A 20,146-nucleotide genomic window follows, 5' to 3' on the forward strand; every position below is an offset into this window, starting at 1 on the left:
TCAACATCCTTAGTCATCAGAAAAATGCAAATCAAAACAAGCCTGAGATTTCACCTTACACTCATCAGACTGGCTAAGATCAAAAACTCAAGTGACAACACATGCTGGAGAGGATGTGGAGAAAGGAGAACCCTCCTCTATTGCTGGTGAGAATGTAAACTTGTTCAACCACTTTGGAAATCAATCTGGTGTTTTCTCAGACAATTAAGAATAGTGCTTCCTTAAGATCCAGCTATACCATTCCTAGGCATATATCCAAAAGATACTCAAGTATACAACAAGGACATTTGCTCAACCATGTTCATAGCAGCTTTATTTGTAATAGCCAGAATTTGGAAACAACCCAGATGTCCCTCATCTTAAGAATGGATACCGAATGTTTGGTATATTTACACAATGGAATATTATGCAGCAATTAAAAACAAGGAAATAATGAAATTTACAGGCAAATGATCCTAACTAAAAAATATCATCCTGAGTGAGGTATCCCAGAAGCAGAAAGACACACATGGTATATACTCACTTATAAGTGAATATTAGACATATAAAACAGGATAAACATACTAAAATCTGTACACCTAAAGAATCTAAGCAAGAAGGAGGACCCTGGGTAAGATGCTCAATCCTCATTTAGAAAGGCAAACAGGGTAGATATCGAAAGAGGGAGAAAACAGGGAACAGGACAGGAGTCTACCACAGAGGATTTCTGAAAGACTCTACACAGCAGGGTATTAAAGCAGATGCTGAGACTCATGCATACAAACTTTGGGCAGAGTGCAGGGAATCTCATGAAAGAAGGGGGACACAGAAACACCTGGAAAGGACAGGAGCTCCACAAGTAGAGAAATAGAATGAAAGAATCTGGTACAAGGATCTTTTCTGAGACTGATATTCCAACCAAGGATCATTCATGGAGATAACCTAGGACCCATGCACAGATGTAGCCCATGGCAGCTCAGTTTCCAAGTGGGTTCCCTAGTAAGGGGAACAGGGGCTGTCTCTGACATGAACTCAGTGGCTGGCTATTTGATAACTTCCCCCTGATTGGTGGGGGGCAGCCTCAGAGGAAGACAATACAGCCAGGCCTGATGAGACCTGATAGGTTAGGGTCAAACGGAAAGGGAAGAGGACCTCCCCTATCAGTAGACTGGGGAAGGAGCATGAGAGGAGAAAAGAGAGGTAGGTTGGGATTGGGAGGGGAACAGGAAGTGGGCTAGGAGCTGGGATACAAATTGAATAAATGATAATAAAAAAATAAATTTAAAAAACTTTAAAAAAATAAAATAAAATTCCAGTATAAGGAAAGAGACTTATAACCCAAACTATTATCTGCACCCCAAATAAGAAAAATAATATTAAGACAAACATAACAAATATCAATTTGAAAAAGAAAGCAGGCTTCTTTGGTATCTTACTTGGGCATTACTCAATGTCAACTTTTAAAGAGTTGATGAGGCTAAGATGGAGGTCAGTGGAGTAGGCAGTGTGGAGGGGAGATACTATTCCTATCATTTGATATTCTGCTGAAAACTGATGGAGGTGATTCAGGGGAAATCACACAAGAATTTTTGATGCAACTCCTGAGAGCACACTGAGACTATCTGTTTTAGTAAGATAATGGAGCACAGTGAAGAGGGTGGAGCAATGGGAAATGCTTGAAACTGCAAGTATGCCATTGAGATGACCCTATCCTGCTCCATGTAAGGCTCCATGTTGCCACTGTTCCTGCTTCCTGCACCACCTGCTATAAACTCACGGAGCAGAACTCTGCCTGGCTGTGGCCCTATTGCTGATACCTAACTAGTGGTCTCCATGTTGCTCACTTATGTGGGGTTCTGTGTTTGCTGAATGACCAGATCTATACACATGGTAGATGGCATCAATTACATGTTGACTTTCTTCCTTAAAGCCTCCACCTACAACATTTCCAGAGTAGTTAATTGACAGGGATTGTCAGTGGTTCCATGATATAAGTATACTAATGCTAGCTAGATGGTGATGACCAGTAGATGCAGAAAGACACAGCAGACACACACACACGGGGAAAGAGAAAGATGAATTGATGAATATATAGATACGGGTATATAAATGGATGGCTGGATAGTTAAATGATAGATAGATAGATAGATAGATAGATAGATAGATAGATAGATAGATGAATTTTCCACTGTAAATGTATTACTGAGAGTCATAACTAGTTCCATAAAGCTTTACTTAGGTGCGATTTCATTTTGCTGTCGTTGAACACCTAGTTTTGCAATCTTCCCATATTTATATTGTGAGTCTCAGCTGGGTCTAACAACTAAGGCTGAGCATGCCTGTTCTGCACACCATGTGGCGTGAGGCCACTCTGATGTGTCACATTCTAAAATCATGTTTTCATCTGTCTTCAAAGTTCTCACACATTTTCTTTTTCTCTCCCATGTCATTAGCTCTTCTTCTTCATCCTTATTTTCTGGCTCATTGTCTCTCTTCAAAGTTTAAATACCCAAGTTTTCTAGATATTAGGGAATCTTTAATTATAATAATTCTCAGATGAAAAGTTGCCAAACTTTCACAAATCTTTAGCTTTATATGTTTTTGCCTCCTACTGCCCACAAAGCACCTGTCCAGTCTGTTTGGTACAGCTCTGAGTCCAGATGGCTTGCTAAGTACTCATGTTTTGTGGGAGGTATACTCACTTATAAGTGGATATAACATATAATATAGGATAATCACTCTAAAATCTGTACATTAAGGAAGCTAATGAAGATGGAGGACCTTAGGTAAGAGGATCAATCCTCCTTTAGAAAGGCAAAGAGGATGGACATCAGAAGAAGGAGAAGACAGGGAACAGGACAGGAGCTACCACAGAGGGACTCTGAAAGACTCTACCAGCAGACTTTATCAAAGACTCTATCAAAGCAGATGCTGAGACTCACAGCCAAACTTTGGGCAGAGTGCAGGGAATCTTATGAAAGAAGGGGGAGATAGAAAGACCCACATGGGACAGGAGCTCCATAAGAAAAGGGAAAAAATTCTGAGCACACGGGTCTTTTCTGAGATTGATACTCCAACCAAGGATGGTGCTTGGAGATAACCTAGAACCCCTGCACAGATGTAGCCCATGGCACCTAGTGTCTAAGTGGGTTGCCTAGTAATAGGAACAGGGACTGTCTCTGACATGAACTCAGTGGCTAGCTCTTTGATCAGCTCCCCCTGAGGGGGGTGCAGTCTTACTAGGCCACAGAGGAAGACAATGAAGCCAGTCCTGATGAGAAATGATAGACTAGGAGCAGATGGAAGGGAAAGAGGACCTCCTCTCTCAGTGGACTGTGAGAGGAGCATGGGTGGAGAAGATGGAGGGAGGGTGTAATTGGGAGGGGTAGAAGGAGGAGACTACAGTTGGGATACATAGTGAATAAACTGCAATTAATAAAAAAATTAAAAAAGAATGATTCCCAGTGCCATTTAGATTGGAATCTCTGGATTCTATGAATGTGCCATCTTCTAGAAAAAGTTACATTTTCTGTATTGTTAACTAAATGCTTTTATTGCATACCATTCATACTGCCAGGAGAAATGATTAATTAGGCTTACAGTTTCGGAGAGTTTGCGCTGTGTTGCTGTAGTACAGGCGGGGCAGCAGGAATGAGAGCTCACATCCTGATCTGACGTCAGGAGGCACAGAGAACTGTGAACGGAAGAAGTCCCCTGAAACCCCGAAGTCCATCCCCACTGGTGCATGTCCTCTAACTGGGCCACACCCCGAATCCTTATCAAACAGTTCTAATAAAGAGGGACCACGTATTCAAACAGATGAGACTATAAGGGACATTATCATTCAGACTACCATAAGGCTCTTGGGAGAAGAAGATTATCCTGCACAATATTTTTACCACACTGTAATTGCAGAGTTACTTAAAAGAGGGAGGGGGGAAACAGGACGACTCGATGATGGTCAAAGAGAGAAGATGAAGGTGATGCTGAGAGGTCTGATAGCTCCGAGATCCCCAGAAGCCCCATTCAGTTTGGCTAATCTAACTTCATGATAGGCTTCATTTTCAACTTTGCCTTACTAGGCCTGAGTTTCTGTTTTATTCAGAACAAAAACAACAACAAAAAAAAATTTCTGAGAAACCGCTGCTCATAGGCAGCCAATGAGCTTTAAGGTTAACACATGGGCTTGAGCTAAGTATAATGATTCAGCAAACCTGAGGAGAAGGCCTTAGCAACTCTGGGAAGTTCTTAAATGTTGAGCCAGTCCTAATCCCCGCTCCCACCCCACCCCCACCCCCACCTCCTGAGTCACTACTAACCTAGCAAATGCAAGGCCACCTCACTCCTCCTGGAAATTCTCAGGATGGCCGGTGAATTGAGCCTGCCTGCTTGCTCACTTCCTGACCCATTCTTAGGAATGGTGGGCCCAGCATCCTGGTAAATTTCTGCAGAATAAACGCCCCTTGCTTTTGCATACTTCTTAAATGTGGGGTCTTTCTCAGTGATGCTTGGACTCTAACAATATGATATGGGTTTAGAGGTTTAGAGAAAGGGTTGTTGAGCCAAGGAATTCAAGAGGGAGCAATACTTGATGTTGGAATAGTCCATAAAGCTTCTCATCCTCTACAGCAGAATTCTCAGTCTGGGGGTTGGGACCCCTTTGGCAGGATAATGGCCTTTTCAAAGGGGTTGCCTAAGGCCATCAGAAAACACCGACATCTACATTATGATTCACAACAGCAGCAGAGTCCGTACAACCCAAGGAAGTGCAGCGAAGTCTTACAGCGTTAGGAGGTTGTGAGCCTCCATCCTGCGGCTTCCTGGAGAACTATGGACATGCTCACACCCTGATGCCAACCAAGCAAAATCACTTCTTAGCTTTTGTTTTCCAAAGACACAGCACAGAAAGAGTGTTGGTTGCGGTAATTCCCCAATCTTTATTCTGATAAATAATTACTCCCTGATCTCCCAACCTATGCATTCAATTGCTTGCTCAACCTCTTTGATAGTTAAGACCAAGTCAAATTAAGTATGTTTATAGGAGAATGACAGTCACTTTCCATTTCTGTCCCTGCACTGATCCACACACTCTAAAATCTTCCCTCTCTTTCTGCTTCTAGCAGGAATGAACTACCGATAATAATATTTCAAGTTGACTCATGCTCAAAGTGGGACTCCAATTTACCATCTATATTTCATTCATGTCCTACAGCCCACCCATCAGGAGATCCAGTCAGTGATGAAGACAGCAAGCCAAGCTCTGTTCTGACTCACCTGGACCTCATTCACTGCCTCCTCCCTTTTCACGGATTTCTATTTATGCCCTAATTGGCCCCAACATCCCTCAGATGCTACAGTTATTCTGCTGGCATACAAATAGTTAGGAGAAAGTATGTGCTAATATAAACCCTTCTCTCTAGCCCATAATTGCAATTCCTAAATAGAGGAAACTTTACCTCCCCAGGATATCGGACAAAATTTGAAAGAGCATGGTAGTCGTTGTGGGGAAGAACTGTTACTGACACCTGGCATTCAGGGGCTTGGAACACTGCCACTGTTAACTGTTCCATGCAAACCTGTAGCAGACGTAGAATAAACTCCCCAAGCATTCCCTTGAACTGTGTGGACCCTTACGATTAAATCACTGCCTATACTAACACCTGATTTTCACCACCATCTATTTTGATAGAACCATCTCTCCTCAGAAGAAAGTTGTCTTTATTTCCCTCTGCCCCAAAGTCTCTCATCCTAGGACAGACCATGCATTTGTACAAGCTGAGCAAACCTTCAGAAAGGTGCTTCCTGGTCTGTCTAGATAGGTTGGAAGAATGGAGTCTCTTTTAGAAGTACAGTGTGAAACATTTTGTTGGAGATATGATAGTCAACTCAGACCAAAAAGCAAGATCTGGGCAAACAAGCAGGATCTCACCCCAAAGGATCCCGGGATTATCAAATTTACTCTGGTAGTGCCAGAGTGTGCACTAATGTGCCTGGGGTGACGTGTAAAGCACCATAGAACATGGATTTAAACAGCACACTTGCATCTGCTACATTCTAGAGGCCAGTCATTCCAGATCAAGATGCTCACAGATTTAACGACTAACAGCTTGCTTCCTGGTATGGGGATGGCCAACCGGTTGTCATGTCCTTACATTGAGGTAGAGGAAGGAAGAGGGAAAAGGAAACACACACACATACACACACACACACGGAAGGAGGGAGAGAGAGAGAAGAGAGGGGGGACATGGGGGATATTTCCCTTTAAGATGCCTAATTATACAAATGTGTTTATATAAACTGAAGCATACTAAGGGATAAAAAATGGGGTCTTCCTATATTTGCATTTTATTGATCATACACTTAGCAGATATAACAAAAAGTTGTCTTAATTAGAAGTACAAATACCTCATTCAGTGCTCCAAGACAACAATATTATACATTCTTTATTATTTTCTCAGAAATTTTGTCTTTGATTTATTACCTTTTTAGTCATTTCTTTTAAAAATATTTACTGCAAAGGTAATTAAAGAGCAAACGGTTTAAAATAGCATTTCAGATCTCAGAGCAGCTTTAATCAGCACTTGAAGCTTCTTCCAGTTGTGAGTCAGGTGACAACAGTCCAGTCCCTGTTTAATTATTCTTTCCATCTGTGTGTTCGTCTGTAAAGCAGGAATCAGGACTGCTGCCTCCACATGGCTGTAATGAAGAGCACTGGAACTGCCAGAGGTAACAGCGCCCAAGGCAATAGCCACGCAGCCAGGTCACCAGGGGTCACCATGAGGTATATCTGTTTTTCATTTTATCCATTCCAAAACATGAAAGGATAAAAACATTTACAAAATAAATTACATTCAAAAATTACATGCTGCCATACTTACAAATGTCATGGCTCATTTTCCCATAGAAGAACACACAGCTCCAGATCGCAGGGTAAATATGCTAATAAATATGTAAACAAACCAAACAACAAATAAATAATAAATAAAACAAGCCAAGAGCTCAAATACTTGTTTAATTTTCCCATTTGTCTTACGCAGGACTGAAAATATACAGGGATTTCACGGCATGAAACGCTGCCCTGAGTTTTTATATCAAGGAGAACACAGTAATGGAGCCCAAAGAGGATTCTCGGGTTGTATGCAGACGGTGGGAGGAAATCCTGCGGACCGCAGTGAGCACTGAAGTCAGCCAGTGTTAGCCCTGACAAGACCCCGAGAAAGGAGCGTGCTTCCCTAGCTGGCATGCCTCTCACCCCTGATTAAATGGTTTACTTGCTTCTCCTTTAATGAGAAAGCTCACTTTCCTGATAAGAAGCAAAACCTCTCCAGGAGAGAAATTGCAGAGGCGGCCCTCTGCACGGGCAGGGAACGCATGGCCTTCTCAAGGCAGGGCTCTTGACCCTCTCGGAAGCCAGGTGGTCAGCCCGGGGAAACCGCACCTTGCAGATGTCAGCTCCGGCAGAGTACACTGTCCCTCCACTCAGTTGGGTACATAGTTTAATTTGATCATTGGCATAAGAGGCCATCGCTGCTTCTCTATGGGGTGTGGCCGAATTCTGACTTTATGATAAAAGGAATAGCAGTAACGGAAAGACAGAAAGTCCTGCAGGTGTGGTAGGGCCTCTGGGCTGTGAGTCACACCCTGCTGGATAACTCATCTAGTTTGAAGTGCTGTGTTTTACGGTCCCAGAACATCCTAGTGGAAAAACAGCTTGGTTCACCTCAGCCTGTTGTAGTAGTGGTTTAATGCCTATGTTTTGATTAGGAATTTTTTTAATTATTTTTTTCTTTTTTTTCCTTCCGTGTGTGTGTGTGTGTGTGTGTGTGTGTGTGTGTTCCTTGTGGAGAGGCCTAGTATCGCTGTCTAGCTTTCCTCGGTTGAACCTGACCGAGTAGATGACTGTTTGATGGACTGGCCAGCGAAGGAATGTGTGTCTGGACCCAGTTACTGCTTTGGGTGACAGATGCCTGCTGTGGTGCCTACCACCACCATAGTCATCATAACCATTTGTTATTGTTTATGGCAACGTCTAACAAAACAGCCTGAGTTAATCTGTAATTTACTATGCATTTCCCTTGACTTTGCATTTATGGGAATTCTTGCCTCCTAAGTGCTGGGATTATGGGCCTGAGCCACCCTGTCCTGTGGGATTTCTTGGTGATAAGGTGCAAGGAGTAGTTAACGGGCCAATTCCTGTCCCTGTCTGCTGAGCTTTTCTTCATCCACAGCTACTGTGAGCTTGAGATAGGAAATTACAGACACTTTTGCTCTGTAGAACCTAAAACCACAGATGGCCTCAATCATCACACATGCTTTTTCAGAATTTGTCAATAGCGGTCTTTGTTTTTAGAGTAGAAGAGAGATTTCTTAGTACAATAGAGAGTGAGTCCCATTGCAATGATAATCCATTTTACTAGGGGGGAAAAAAGCTCTGGCTACTTTAAGCAAGTGCCATTAAAACATTAAATGGATCTACCAAGTTGATGTTTGAGTTTTAGGAGACACTTAGGAAGATAATGCAGCCAGCTAATATATGAAGTTTAATTTTACAGTTAATATTGCCTTCCATCTTTGAATAACCCACAGATTTCTGGAGGTGAGGATAACTGTGCCTCTCTGTATAATTTACCAGCACAAAATTATGAAGAAAAATGAAGAGATCTCCATCTTGTTAAAAATCTTTCTTTTTAGAAAGAATTAGTTATGTGTATACACTGGAAATATATATCTGTTTTTCAGGATGTATATTTTGAATGGAAGCCTGACATTTGGGCTTTCTTCACCCGACCTCTATGTATATTCTATATCCTATATATGGTTGGGGTATTACTGCCAAAAGCCTTGCCTTCCGCCTCTGCCGTCTGCTAACCTAATCAAACATTTGCTCTCCTAAAACAAAGATGGAGCCAAGAAAGTTTTTCCTATATTTCAATTGCGGCTTGAAATTGAAGACCCGATCTCTTCTGGATCATTTGAATACTTCATTTATGGTTGGCATTTACTTGACTCCCTAGGTTGTGAATACTTTAAAAGATTATACTGAGCCCTTATGCAGAGCGGGGACTAAGTTTCTCCATAAGAGGCTGAAAATGCACTCAACAGTCCATATGCTATGCCTATGCCAAGTCCAGTTTATAATGGGTCCAGTTGGCATGGATCATGTATGGCATAGAAGCACTGTGCTCCTGTGCGCCCCCGCCCCATCAAGGATACAATTGTTTCTAAGTTTCAGAGCTGAATGCTTCATTAAAGGCTGGAGCATGTGATCTAATGGGATTCTGAATTGCTAACTTAATATTTAGCTCTCCAAATGTAGAGACAAACACCTTGATGCCTGGAGTCCAGAGTGACTGTTTAGTCACATCTGCTGAGCTTTCCCAAGGGGTCTCAGTGGGCAGAGAAGAATGCAAAGTTTTAATTTGCTAATCATCTCATTGGGGAGTGCTGTGGGGGAGATGCTAATTGTCTGCAGACGTCGGTAATGACCCTTGGACAAAACCGAGGAAAACTAAATCAAAGCTTTGACAAGGGCAGGAGAGCGGAAACAGAAGCCCTAATTGTGGCCATGTGAGGCGCATTCACCCCTTTCTAGCTTTTGTTGGTAGAAACGCATAATACTTTATAAAGTAACTTTTAAGGACAGGACCAAAAATGACTTTTTCCATCTCTGGGGATAAATGGCCAGACTAGATGTGTGAAATATGAGAGGAAGGTCCGACATTATGGTGCAAATGGAGCGGACAAAAGGGTGTGAGGGCAGCTTTTGCCAGTTGAATTTGGCTAACCTGCAGAAAGCCTATTGTGAAGCCAGCATGCTTCACTGAGCTGTCTCCCTCTTTATGGTTAAGTGAACCCGAAAACAATGGCAAAGAAATATGCACTGAGTCATATATTCTACAAAATAGACTGTACTCTCCTCTCCCTGAAATCACGACACTTTAATTCTTGGATTTTTCCACATTTTCGTAGCTAAGGCTCCTGTTTGCTTTCTTTGAATCTCTATCAGTTCTCGCAGCTCTGCCCAGGGGGAAAGCCCTGCCACTGTAGCCCTTGCACTGTTAAGAGGAGCCAAAGGTAAGTTTCTATCCTTGAAGTACTTTGGGTGTCTGTTTCTTTGCTGGACCTGGAAGATTTCTTGGTTGAGAGAGGTTTTGTTTAATATCCATCTTGTGTCCAAAAACAACAAACAACAACAAAAAAATTCCTTTTATCCTGTTTTATAATGGCTAAAGTTTGAGAGAAAAAGCGAAAGGAAACCTGATGACACTTTACTTATGAAACTAAGTTAAAAGCCATGTGTTTTGTGCTTAAGTATAGACACACACAGGCAGAATTATCTCAGGAGAATGTTGTATTCTTGATAAGGAAAACTGACCAGTGGGAGAAAGATGCTTCATCATTTTCTAGCTTCAGAAGTTAATTTCTTGGGTATTCTTTTCTAAAGGGAACTTGTTTTTTGAGGATGAAAATGCTAACTTGATAATGGAAAAACTTAATAAGCATGGTGTAAGTATCAGGAGAAGCTGTCAATTCTGTGAATATTTTTTTCTTACTCTTCTCAGTTGTGTTTTTATGCCATGGTTAAAATAACACTGATAATGGACATTTTAAAGAGTTTTAACTTTCAATTGGCCTATAAGAATATGTAAACTTCAGAAACCCTGATTTTCTTCCTTTCCTTTCTCACTGAAAGTTGCTAAGTTGACTCAGGGTAGATAGCTGACATTTACAGTGGCCTGTAATTGCTCCTTTCCAAGGTTTACTCCTTGAGAGCATCTCTAATGGAATCGCACATCTCCTTACTCTTCTCACCCACAGCAAGTTGTGTGTTTGAGTATTCCGCGTTCTCTGGTATTGAGTTCTTCTTGCCAGAGTGTGGGCAGCTGAGGCTCTGAGAGGCACTGTCTAAAAGCTCGCAGTCAATGCCTCAGCCCTGCTCCCTGCGTGCTCTTGACAGCTCCGCATTCTGCTCCTGACTTTTCCAGCCCGGGTTTTCTCAGCAGGCACCTCTCAAGGCCCTTATTTAGGACTCCTTTCCCATCCCCAGCAAATGCAAAATCACCATTGATTTCTCCCACTTCCTCTCTCTGCTGCCTCCTTTGCTGATAGCATTAAATGGAGTTCTTAGCTGAAGGGTTTCTAACTGCTGCTCAAACATTTGACTTTTATGAGTGTCCACACCTGATTCCTTTCCAGGGACAAAAACACATGAACAGGTCTGTGTTTCAGAGCTTGCTTGAGAAATCTCTAACTTAGACAAGAAAGCTTTTTGACAAACTATCATTTCTTAAAGATGTGTAAATCTGCCATATACAGTAAATGATTTTGCTTTCCTGGGATGGTCCACTAAGTAAAATTCATGTAGATGAAAAAATAGGAAAGCAACTTCTCAGGAAGTGTGCCATCCATGTGACCAGCCCCTTCCATCTTGGAGGGCAAAGAATCCCAGAACAACAGGCATTTACCATGCTGATAAGAAAGGCAGAACACAGTGAATTAAAAGTAGCAAATGCTAATCTCTTCAAGGAAATAAGTAGACTTATATGAATGTCTACGGGCATAATAGCTTGCTGGTGGTATGTTTTGAACTCAGGACTTTGTCAAATGGTGGCACGTAACATCTTCTCATATGGAGGCCATAGCATGCATGACTATTTGGGAGAGATTGCTGAGACTATGTGGACAAACAAATGCATGTTAGTGAATTTGCTGTAGATATGTGGATGTGTGTATATACATATCTATGCATATGTGTGTATTTATGTAAAGCTTGACTAGTTGTCGTGTGTTTAAATGTAAATAGTCAACTAAGAGAGAGTATTCTCAAAAATGATTCATAATTTCTTCATGAGAAATTCAACAAATTCAAGGACTAGAGTAGTTATTTTCAGGATTTTTAAAGTAATCTTTGATGATGTTGAAGATTGATGATGTTTAGTTGAAGATTTTCAATTAAAAAATAAGAAAAATCTTTTTGAAATTATACCTTAGCTAAAAGATAATGATGAAATAGTTCCCTGGGTCTGACTTTCGTCTTTGCTTCCAATAGTATCTGTTTGTGCAACAGGAACTTTTCCAAAAGATACTGTCAAAAGAGTAACCCTCATCACTCTTGAAAATGTAGTTTCCTCCTGTGACAGTGACTCTAACAAGTAACCAGGCATGTAGTTTTTAGTTTCTCTCTAACATTAGTTTTTCTTATCTGCATACACAATGCCCTGTTTTGACTTGGTGTTGCAAGCTGGTTGATTGAACCTAGAGTACAAGTTGGGAAAGGAGGTGGCCAACAGAACTGCCAATCTAATATTTCAATGAAATAGTACGTGGCCTCTAATGTAAATGTGTATATATATATATAAAGCAAAACACTTGTAAAGACTGTGGTCCTGTCTTGGACATGCTTCTGGGAACCTGTGTGTGATTCATCCCTGGTCTCTATGCCCACATAATTTGTACAGTTATAATTTTAGGCTGCTTTTCATGGTTTTACTTCTTGACTTAAAGTTTCTGATCTTGGCTAATAGACAAAAAAATCCTAACAAAATAGTTATTTCTGAGATATTCCCTTAAGTATAAACAACCTCTGTTGGAAAGTTAAACACGTTTTAGTTATTTTAAAATGCATATATTGGACCTGTAAATGGAAGAAAGGAAATTTAGTAGTTTGTGGATATGTGTGATATTTTCTATAATTTTGAGTGTAAAACTCTTATATACTCTGCTTACATGGACACAGTTATATAATTTCATTGGTTATTATCTTTTGATATGTTTTAATATAAAGTCTGTCAGCCATACCTTATCCACATTAAGTTTTTTGGATAGAAAAAAATTAATGGATCATTTTGGTTTAATTAAACTGGAATAAACAAAGATTTATATGTTTAAACATATATATATTTTCTCATGGACTTCATTTACTAGCTTCATTTTATAAACTGCATAGCCATGTCACCAACTTTATACATGTGATTTTTATATATCAGAAAAATAAATAAAATTTTGATCAAAATATTTTACTTAAATATTTAATAAATGTATTTCATCCATATATTTAGCCCATAAAACTCTATGAATATTGACTTCACTGATAAATAAGATAAATCATTTAAACAAATTGAACTTTTGATTTGTCCATGGTGTAATTTCGATCATTGACATAGTGCTGAAAAAGGGGCATATGATATATAGGCTTTTAAATATTCTCTGAAGTAAAATATTATTATTGAAAAGTAATCAAGAGACTCCACCTGTCCCTATCCTATATGTAGAAATAGGTGATTTTGTATCTGTGCTTTACAATAAATCAAATGTAATGCAGAGAAAACTTATCATGGGTCAGAGAACTGTGTGGTTAAAATGAACTGAAAGTAATTTTTGCTGCATAGAACCTTGATTTCCTTTTAACTTTCATATGTATTTTGTCTTTCAAAGAACGCTTATTCTATGTAGTATGTAAATGGCCTAATTCATCTTCTTTAAAGCTATTGTTCATTTATTTTATTCAATTTATTTTTATAATTATTTTATAATTAAAAGTATTCTCACTGTACGTGAGAGTGTTATAACCTCAGTAAAGCAAACACTGGCTCAAAGCACAACATTAACTTCCAACTAAAACTAATCATAGAACATTATAATCTCCGAGCATGGTTCCTAAGGAGGTTATTACAGAGTGAATGAGTTGATTATGATGGAAATTTCCCCTGCTGGTGTAGTTGGGGTCCTCACTGCATACCCTGCAATAGAACTTCTCCAGCACTCATGTTCTTCAATATTTGCTGCTGTAACAATTCACAATTGAAGTTCCAACACTGATAGTAACATTTCAATGAAATTGTTCTACATAATTTCATGATATTTGAAACAGATTAAAATAAATGAATTGCTTTAATATATCCCATTAGCGTTTGAGATATCTTGATTCTCACTTGTTTTTTGAACTTTACAAAGGTGGTGGTGTCTGACCGAGTAAAGTGGCGTTTCGTGTGTGGGAGGGTAGGTAGGACAGAGTGACTTCAGGTATTGAGTGATGTGTTTTGCGGGCCGGAGATCATAAGATGAAACTTTTGCTCAGAACTAGCAGTTTTGTGCTTTAAACCTATTGGCTTGAACTAAAAGAAATCTTATGTGCAAAACTTTAATTTTATATTCTGTTATTAATCAATACGTTAGAGGATCTAAGGTTTACTTTAGCTTTTAATTTCTGTTTGGGGAATAAAAACATCCAAAGGAATTATTCATACTTTCTTAGTAATTTTTCAGAGTGAGTTTTCAGTTCTGGCTGCATTGTCTAGAGCACTGCAGGTGAGGAAAATGCTTGGCACTGGGCGGGAAGGTCCTGCTCTAGGATGGAAGCTGAATCCTTTCTTAAATACATGCAGCTAATGGCACAATGGAGTGGCTACTCGCTGCTACTGTGATTTAGACCACTAATCACACAACTGTACCCGTTAGGGTGCAGTTAATTGCAATGATGACAAGAGGAGACAGCCTTCGGGGGAGAAACAAGCACATTGTGATTCTTGCCTAATACAGAGAGAAACGAGGGAGCATGAGAGAGCTTTATTCCATTAGTGTAGCTTTGCCTAATCATGTAAGGTTTGTTGCAGATATTTGGTAACAAGCTCTTGCCCCTTTTACACAGTCCATCTTCAGAGACTTTGCCAAATGTGTTCTGTCCCCAGCCTCAAAGGATAAGAACAGACCCCATAACCCTCCAGGAAGTCATTACGCATAAACATGCTCAGTTCTCTTCTGAAGATACTTCTATTTCTAATCCTACTCATTGCTCACATGGTGTAGAGCAAAGCTATTTTAAAATCCTGTTTTCGTAGGATGGAAATTGATGAGGCAAGCAATTTTTCAAGTGAATATATTTTTGACACTAATACGATCTCTTAATGTGAGAAACATTTATAAGAAAAACAAACTCAGTTAGATGAACTCAATTAGAGTGAAAAAAGGAAACAAACTTTGGCTCTGAACTCTGCTCTAAAAGATTTCTCTGCATTTTGACCACAGATGCACACTGCTCAGCAAGGCCTTCCATGTTGGTGGGACCCTTTCTAGACCTGGTTCACATGTCCTTCCCTCCATGTCTAGGGTAATAACACATTTCCACAATACTTTGAACATCTAAGGCTTACTGATCACACACAGGATTTTCTTTTAAATAAAATTGAATTTGTAAAAAAATGTAGAAAATCTTTAAAGCAAACTGGGTAATTTCTTCTAAGCCAGTGATATCACCATTTACCGTAGCAATCTTGATTCCCCGTCATGATGGCAGTTGCTTAGAACTTAGAGCCACACAAAAAAAAAAAAAAATATAAAATGCCTGTGGGATGTATTCCAGGGCTGTACATTAAATTTGAGGATTTTCCATGTGGTAAAGTGTGTCAGTGTTGCTTGCAGGGAATTCCAGTGATACCTCAGCTTTCTTAGACTTATTATAAATCCTTTGTTGGAATTATTGTGGCTGGTTCAATAATTCAGATTAGCCCTCATGTTTATTAATGCTCTACATCTGTGCAAACAACATGTCAAGCAGGGAGTTTATTGTAATTGCCTGAGCAAACAGAACCTGAAAGAAGCAATTTCCAGTTACAATGTGCTATGACACGTAATGAGGTAATTGGCATTCTGTCCTGATTACTTCCACCTTCTTTTTCATCAGGTCTATATTGTGTGTGATAGATAGTTTTAGAAGAAATGAAGGTGTTTGATAATATGGTTCACGGCTGCTTAAGGTTAGTGATTAAAGACAATCATCATTTTCTCTCAGAGATCTTATTAGCTTTAACATTATTTATTCATATGTGTAAGGATGTGCCCAGGACACATCTCTGCAGTACGCCGTGCGCTGCTCGGATGTGAACTTGACTGCCATCAAGCGAATGGGGAGGGGTGTTCTAGGTCTCCGAGCCTAATGGGACACAGCCACTTCCTGCAAATGAAAGCTGTCCAAGAAGGGCCTGAAGGGGCAAAAAATGGCTTCCAGCCTCTACCTGCACCTAACATTCACCTGCTTCTCAGCAACAGAAGCAGCATGATCTGTCAGAACAGGATGATGTAACTGGGTTGATTCCTCCTTTTCTTAAGTTCGTAATGTTCTTCAGGCACTAGCCTTTGCCTACAGCAGCAGTGGGCTGGATAATGACACCAGATATATCATTAATGCTGTAGAAAGTACAGAAACCCTGGACTTAAGAAAGGGCAAAATAAACTGAAATAAACAAAATATTTAACTGTTTTATTTTATTTCAAATGACTTTCCCCTTAAGCTTATACCTTTCATGTTAAAGAGTTTTGATCTCAAAAGATAAATTTGAAAGTAGAGAACATACTCATATGAAAAACTGGCTTGGTAATGACTCATTCTTTTTTAATTATTTTAAAGATTTTGAATTTATGTGTTTCTGGATAACCAGTCTCCAGTTCTAAGCACCTGTAGTGAAACTCTGGAATTCCACATGTCTTATGCACATGCCTGTCTCCAGCAAGAGGCCATGAACCTCACTAGGGAAAGGGCTCTGGAAGTATTGAGGAATTATATTATTCTGTACTTTTCCCTGGACAAGAGGCATCACTGAAAAAAGACAAAGCTCCTCTGTGGTCCTATTGTCTCTTTTGAAAACTATGCCTGATAACCACTCCTTTCTCAGCACACTCCCCCCCAGGACTTAATGCCAAGGCTCTTAGAACAGTATCTGGTCCCTGCAGGTGCTCAGGTAGCATTTCATAGTTGAATAACTATAAACTGGAGATGAACTATCTTCCAGGATTTACTTTCTTTTTTGGCCTCATTTCCCATAATCTGGATTAAGCTAGCAATAAAAAGATGTAGGGAATTACAATTTATCTGTCAGTTCCTTATATTCAGAATGTACTCTGAGATGTGGAATGAAAGTCAGAATTTGAGTCCACATAAAATCGTAGCCTCAGAGCTAAGATGTTTCCTCTACAAAGCTCAGGATAGTGATTCTGCATCTCAGGAGCCAGGATATGGACTTTAGATAAAGAAGGAAAAGAAATATTCCAAAACTCATAAGTTGCGACCTTCAAGATGATGCTTTTCATCACACAGCAGTCTCTAAATTAGGAGAGAGAGTCTCTGGCTTGGGTCTGAAAGGAAGATGTGTCTGTCACCGTGGCTACATTAAAGAAACAAGAACACCTACGTGAATATTTCTGTCAGACTCTCAGCATCCTCCAAGACTGTTCCATCGCCCATCTCTGACAGGAGAGACTGCCTGGGTCACATCATTGTATTGCTTTTGGGGAATCAAAAGTAGGACATGTGTTCTCAACAATTCCTCCCCCACTGAGCTACTCTCTCAACCCTCGTTGGAGACAGTTAACCAACTTAGTATCTTTAGTTCTTTCTCATGATGTTTCACTTACATTAAAGTTTAGATAACCTTATTTTTTTTTTTAATCAGAGCAAATGTTTGTGGAAGAGATAAAATAGTGATCGAGGTCTGTGAAGAATATGCTTTTCTAGGAGCAAGGTGTGTGGCTGCAGGTCATGGTTGCTCAGGACAACAGCACGCCAAACGCAGCCTGCCTTGGCTCCTTCTCATTTTAACGCTCTGAGTCTCTCTATCAGTGCTGTTAAGATTTTGTTATGTACAAGTCGTAGTTCGTAACAAAATGTCTAGTAATAAGTGAATGCTGAAGACTGCTGGGCACCCGTACCAGTGCTCAATCTTGTTGCAACAGATACAGATCCTGCGAGGGGTGTGGGAGGGTCCGCTGCTGTGTGGAGGCAGCTGCGGTCGTCTGTTAGGTTATGTAGAATGAGTGAGCCTCTTCTCTTACAGAGAAACAGTAATCTCTTCTCTTGATGCTGCCAGCCTGTGGAAGAAGCTTTCCAAAATCCCGTGTCCCTCTAGCCCAAATGTATGCCCTCACTCCAGACTTCCACACGCCCCGAAGGAAGGCTGAGGCTAGAGGGTCCTAGGCTGCAAATGAAAAGGGCAGACAGTCCTGCCTCTGGCCTGAGAGGCTGAGGGGTCTGGAGGAAACCCCTTACCCAGTGGTTAGCCTGCAGACTCTTCAGGAGAGTGAATGGAAAGAGGAGAAAACGGATGTTGTCAGTTAATAAAGTGTGTTATTAATTATAAGATGGCACTTTTATTTCTTTCACACAACCCAAGCTATGTACTTCATACTCCAGCTTGCCGGAGTAGCAGTAATCAAAGGAAAGACAGAAGAAGGTAAGAAATTGAGTTAATTCAGAAGATTTAAAGCCCAGACTACAATATATAAAAGGCACAGCAGGGTAGGGCTGGCTCTCTGACGGTCATCTAGCATTTATTCACTTCATCTTGTATCAAAACGTGTTTATGCTTGACACATTAACTTTTACGTACTGTCTTGAGAATCTAAGTAGGTCACGGAGATAGAAAGGGCTCCACACATCCTCAGTGTCCACACGGGAGACTTGTTAGGAAAGCAAAGCCCACTGGGCTAAACGATGAGGATGTCAAAGGAAGGAACGATTCTTCTCTGCGGAGGCTTTGGTCCTCAAAACCGTCTCAGCATCTAAAGAACCGCGTGCAGGGCAGGGTGGGCATGTGAGCAGCCCAAAGCCTTGGCTGAAAAGTGGCTGTGACCGTGACTGCAGGGGCCCAGGGCAGAGAGCTTGAAAGCTGAGACCCAATGATCCCCCAAAAAAGCAAGAGTCTAAGCGCACAAAGGCAAGTGACCCAGACGCAGCTCTGTAGCAGGAGAGGGCACGGCCTGACCTCGTGGAACCAGAGGCTGGTATTGATCGTAAGAAAGGCTGTGGCCTCCAGAAAGAGCTGCGCTTTGAGCTCAGCTGGCTCCAAAGGGCTGCAAAGTGTTTGAAAGAAGCTGGTTTCCATTGATTACAGCAAGCATGCTGCAGGCACGCCCCAAATTTGCTTGAATTTAAGTTATTTTCAGTGGAATATTTCAAAACAGTTCGCGATTCTACTCACAAGAAAATTGCATGGAGGAAATGTGTGTGTGTGTGTGTGTGTGTGTGTGTTTTCTAAATATTAATAATATGTGGTTTTAAATGAATGAAGAACAAAAATAGAGTCTGCTAATTCAAGTGTGCTTGTACTTGATTTAACTAATAACTTCAGTTAAAGCCGCAGTAAAAATATTAATCAAAACCTGATAAAAGATTATAGTCCACCTTTGATATGCATCTTTAATTTAATATTAGTTGCTTATAACTAAGTAAAAAGCACTGTTAAGTGTATTTGAATTTCATGTTGAGATCCACTAAGTACTTAGAACGTTAAAGACTATGATCATGACTTTAAAAGAAAGACTGATCATAAACATGTAGACCATAAGCATATAGAATTGCAGTTCATCAACCTACTGAAGATGACAAGCCAGGCAGAGTGACATACACCTACAATCCAGCCCTCCAGGAGCTGAAGATGGAGAGCGAGTCTTGGGCCAATCAGGGGTACTTAGTGAGAGCCTCATAAAGCCAAAGCCAAACAAACAAACAAACATAAATAGCAAGGTTGTTGGAAATAAATAGCTAAGGAAATGAACTGTCCAAAGCAAAGAACTATTTTTTCTATTGTGTGTTCATTCATTCATTCATTCATTCATTCACATGGTAGTGAGGAGACTATGACACAAAAGTCCTCGCACTAGGGACAGAGTCTCACTCTTCTTTGTATCTTCCAATATTTCAAATATCCATGAACTGAACTAATGCTCATTTCTTGTCTGGAATTGCAGCCACTTTAGAACCATGGAAGAAAGGGGTGTGGTTAAAGTCGGTGTGGTGCAGTTAGGCTCCAGAGGAGGTAAGACGTCTACAGCAAGGTGGACACGGGATGCTGGAGGCAAAAGCTTAAAACTCAGAGAGAGAAAGCGAGTTGCTGAGTCCCACGTTGGCTCAGAGACAGCTTTCCTTCAGCTTTGGATAGTGTCAAAATGCCCTGATGGTTTTGAACTGGGGGAGCATTGTCTGACCTGTATTTAGAAAGCTCCCAGGGTAGCAATGTAGTTTCTAAATGCCACCGTAACATAAATTATGAGAGCATGTTTTGTTTTCTATTCTAACTATCTTAGGTTGGACAAACTGCCTTTTGTATTACCTCATTTTGTCTAATTCTCCCACCCCTAATTACATACCTATATAAATGAATATATGTATTATTAATGG

At 40.5% G+C, this 20,146-nt stretch overlaps 1 long non-coding RNA gene across 1 annotated transcript in view; it reads left to right on the forward strand.

Annotated features, from left to right (window-relative positions):
- The first annotated feature begins 9,829 nt into the window (after positions 1 to 9,829).
- The window catches only part of LOC132648271 (uncharacterized), a 153,164-nt gene continuing 142,847 nt past the window's right edge, over positions 9,830 to 20,146 (forward strand). Inside the window, exon 1 of the long non-coding RNA XR_009586633.1 lies at positions 9,830 to 10,053. This is a non-coding gene — a long non-coding RNA (uncharacterized LOC132648271). The remainder of the gene's footprint in view (positions 10,054 to 20,146) is intronic.

Source organism: Meriones unguiculatus, chromosome 16, assembly GCF_030254825.1.
Source record: "Meriones unguiculatus strain TT.TT164.6M chromosome 16, Bangor_MerUng_6.1, whole genome shotgun sequence".
NCBI classification, from domain to species: domain Eukaryota; kingdom Metazoa; phylum Chordata; class Mammalia; order Rodentia; family Muridae; genus Meriones; species Meriones unguiculatus.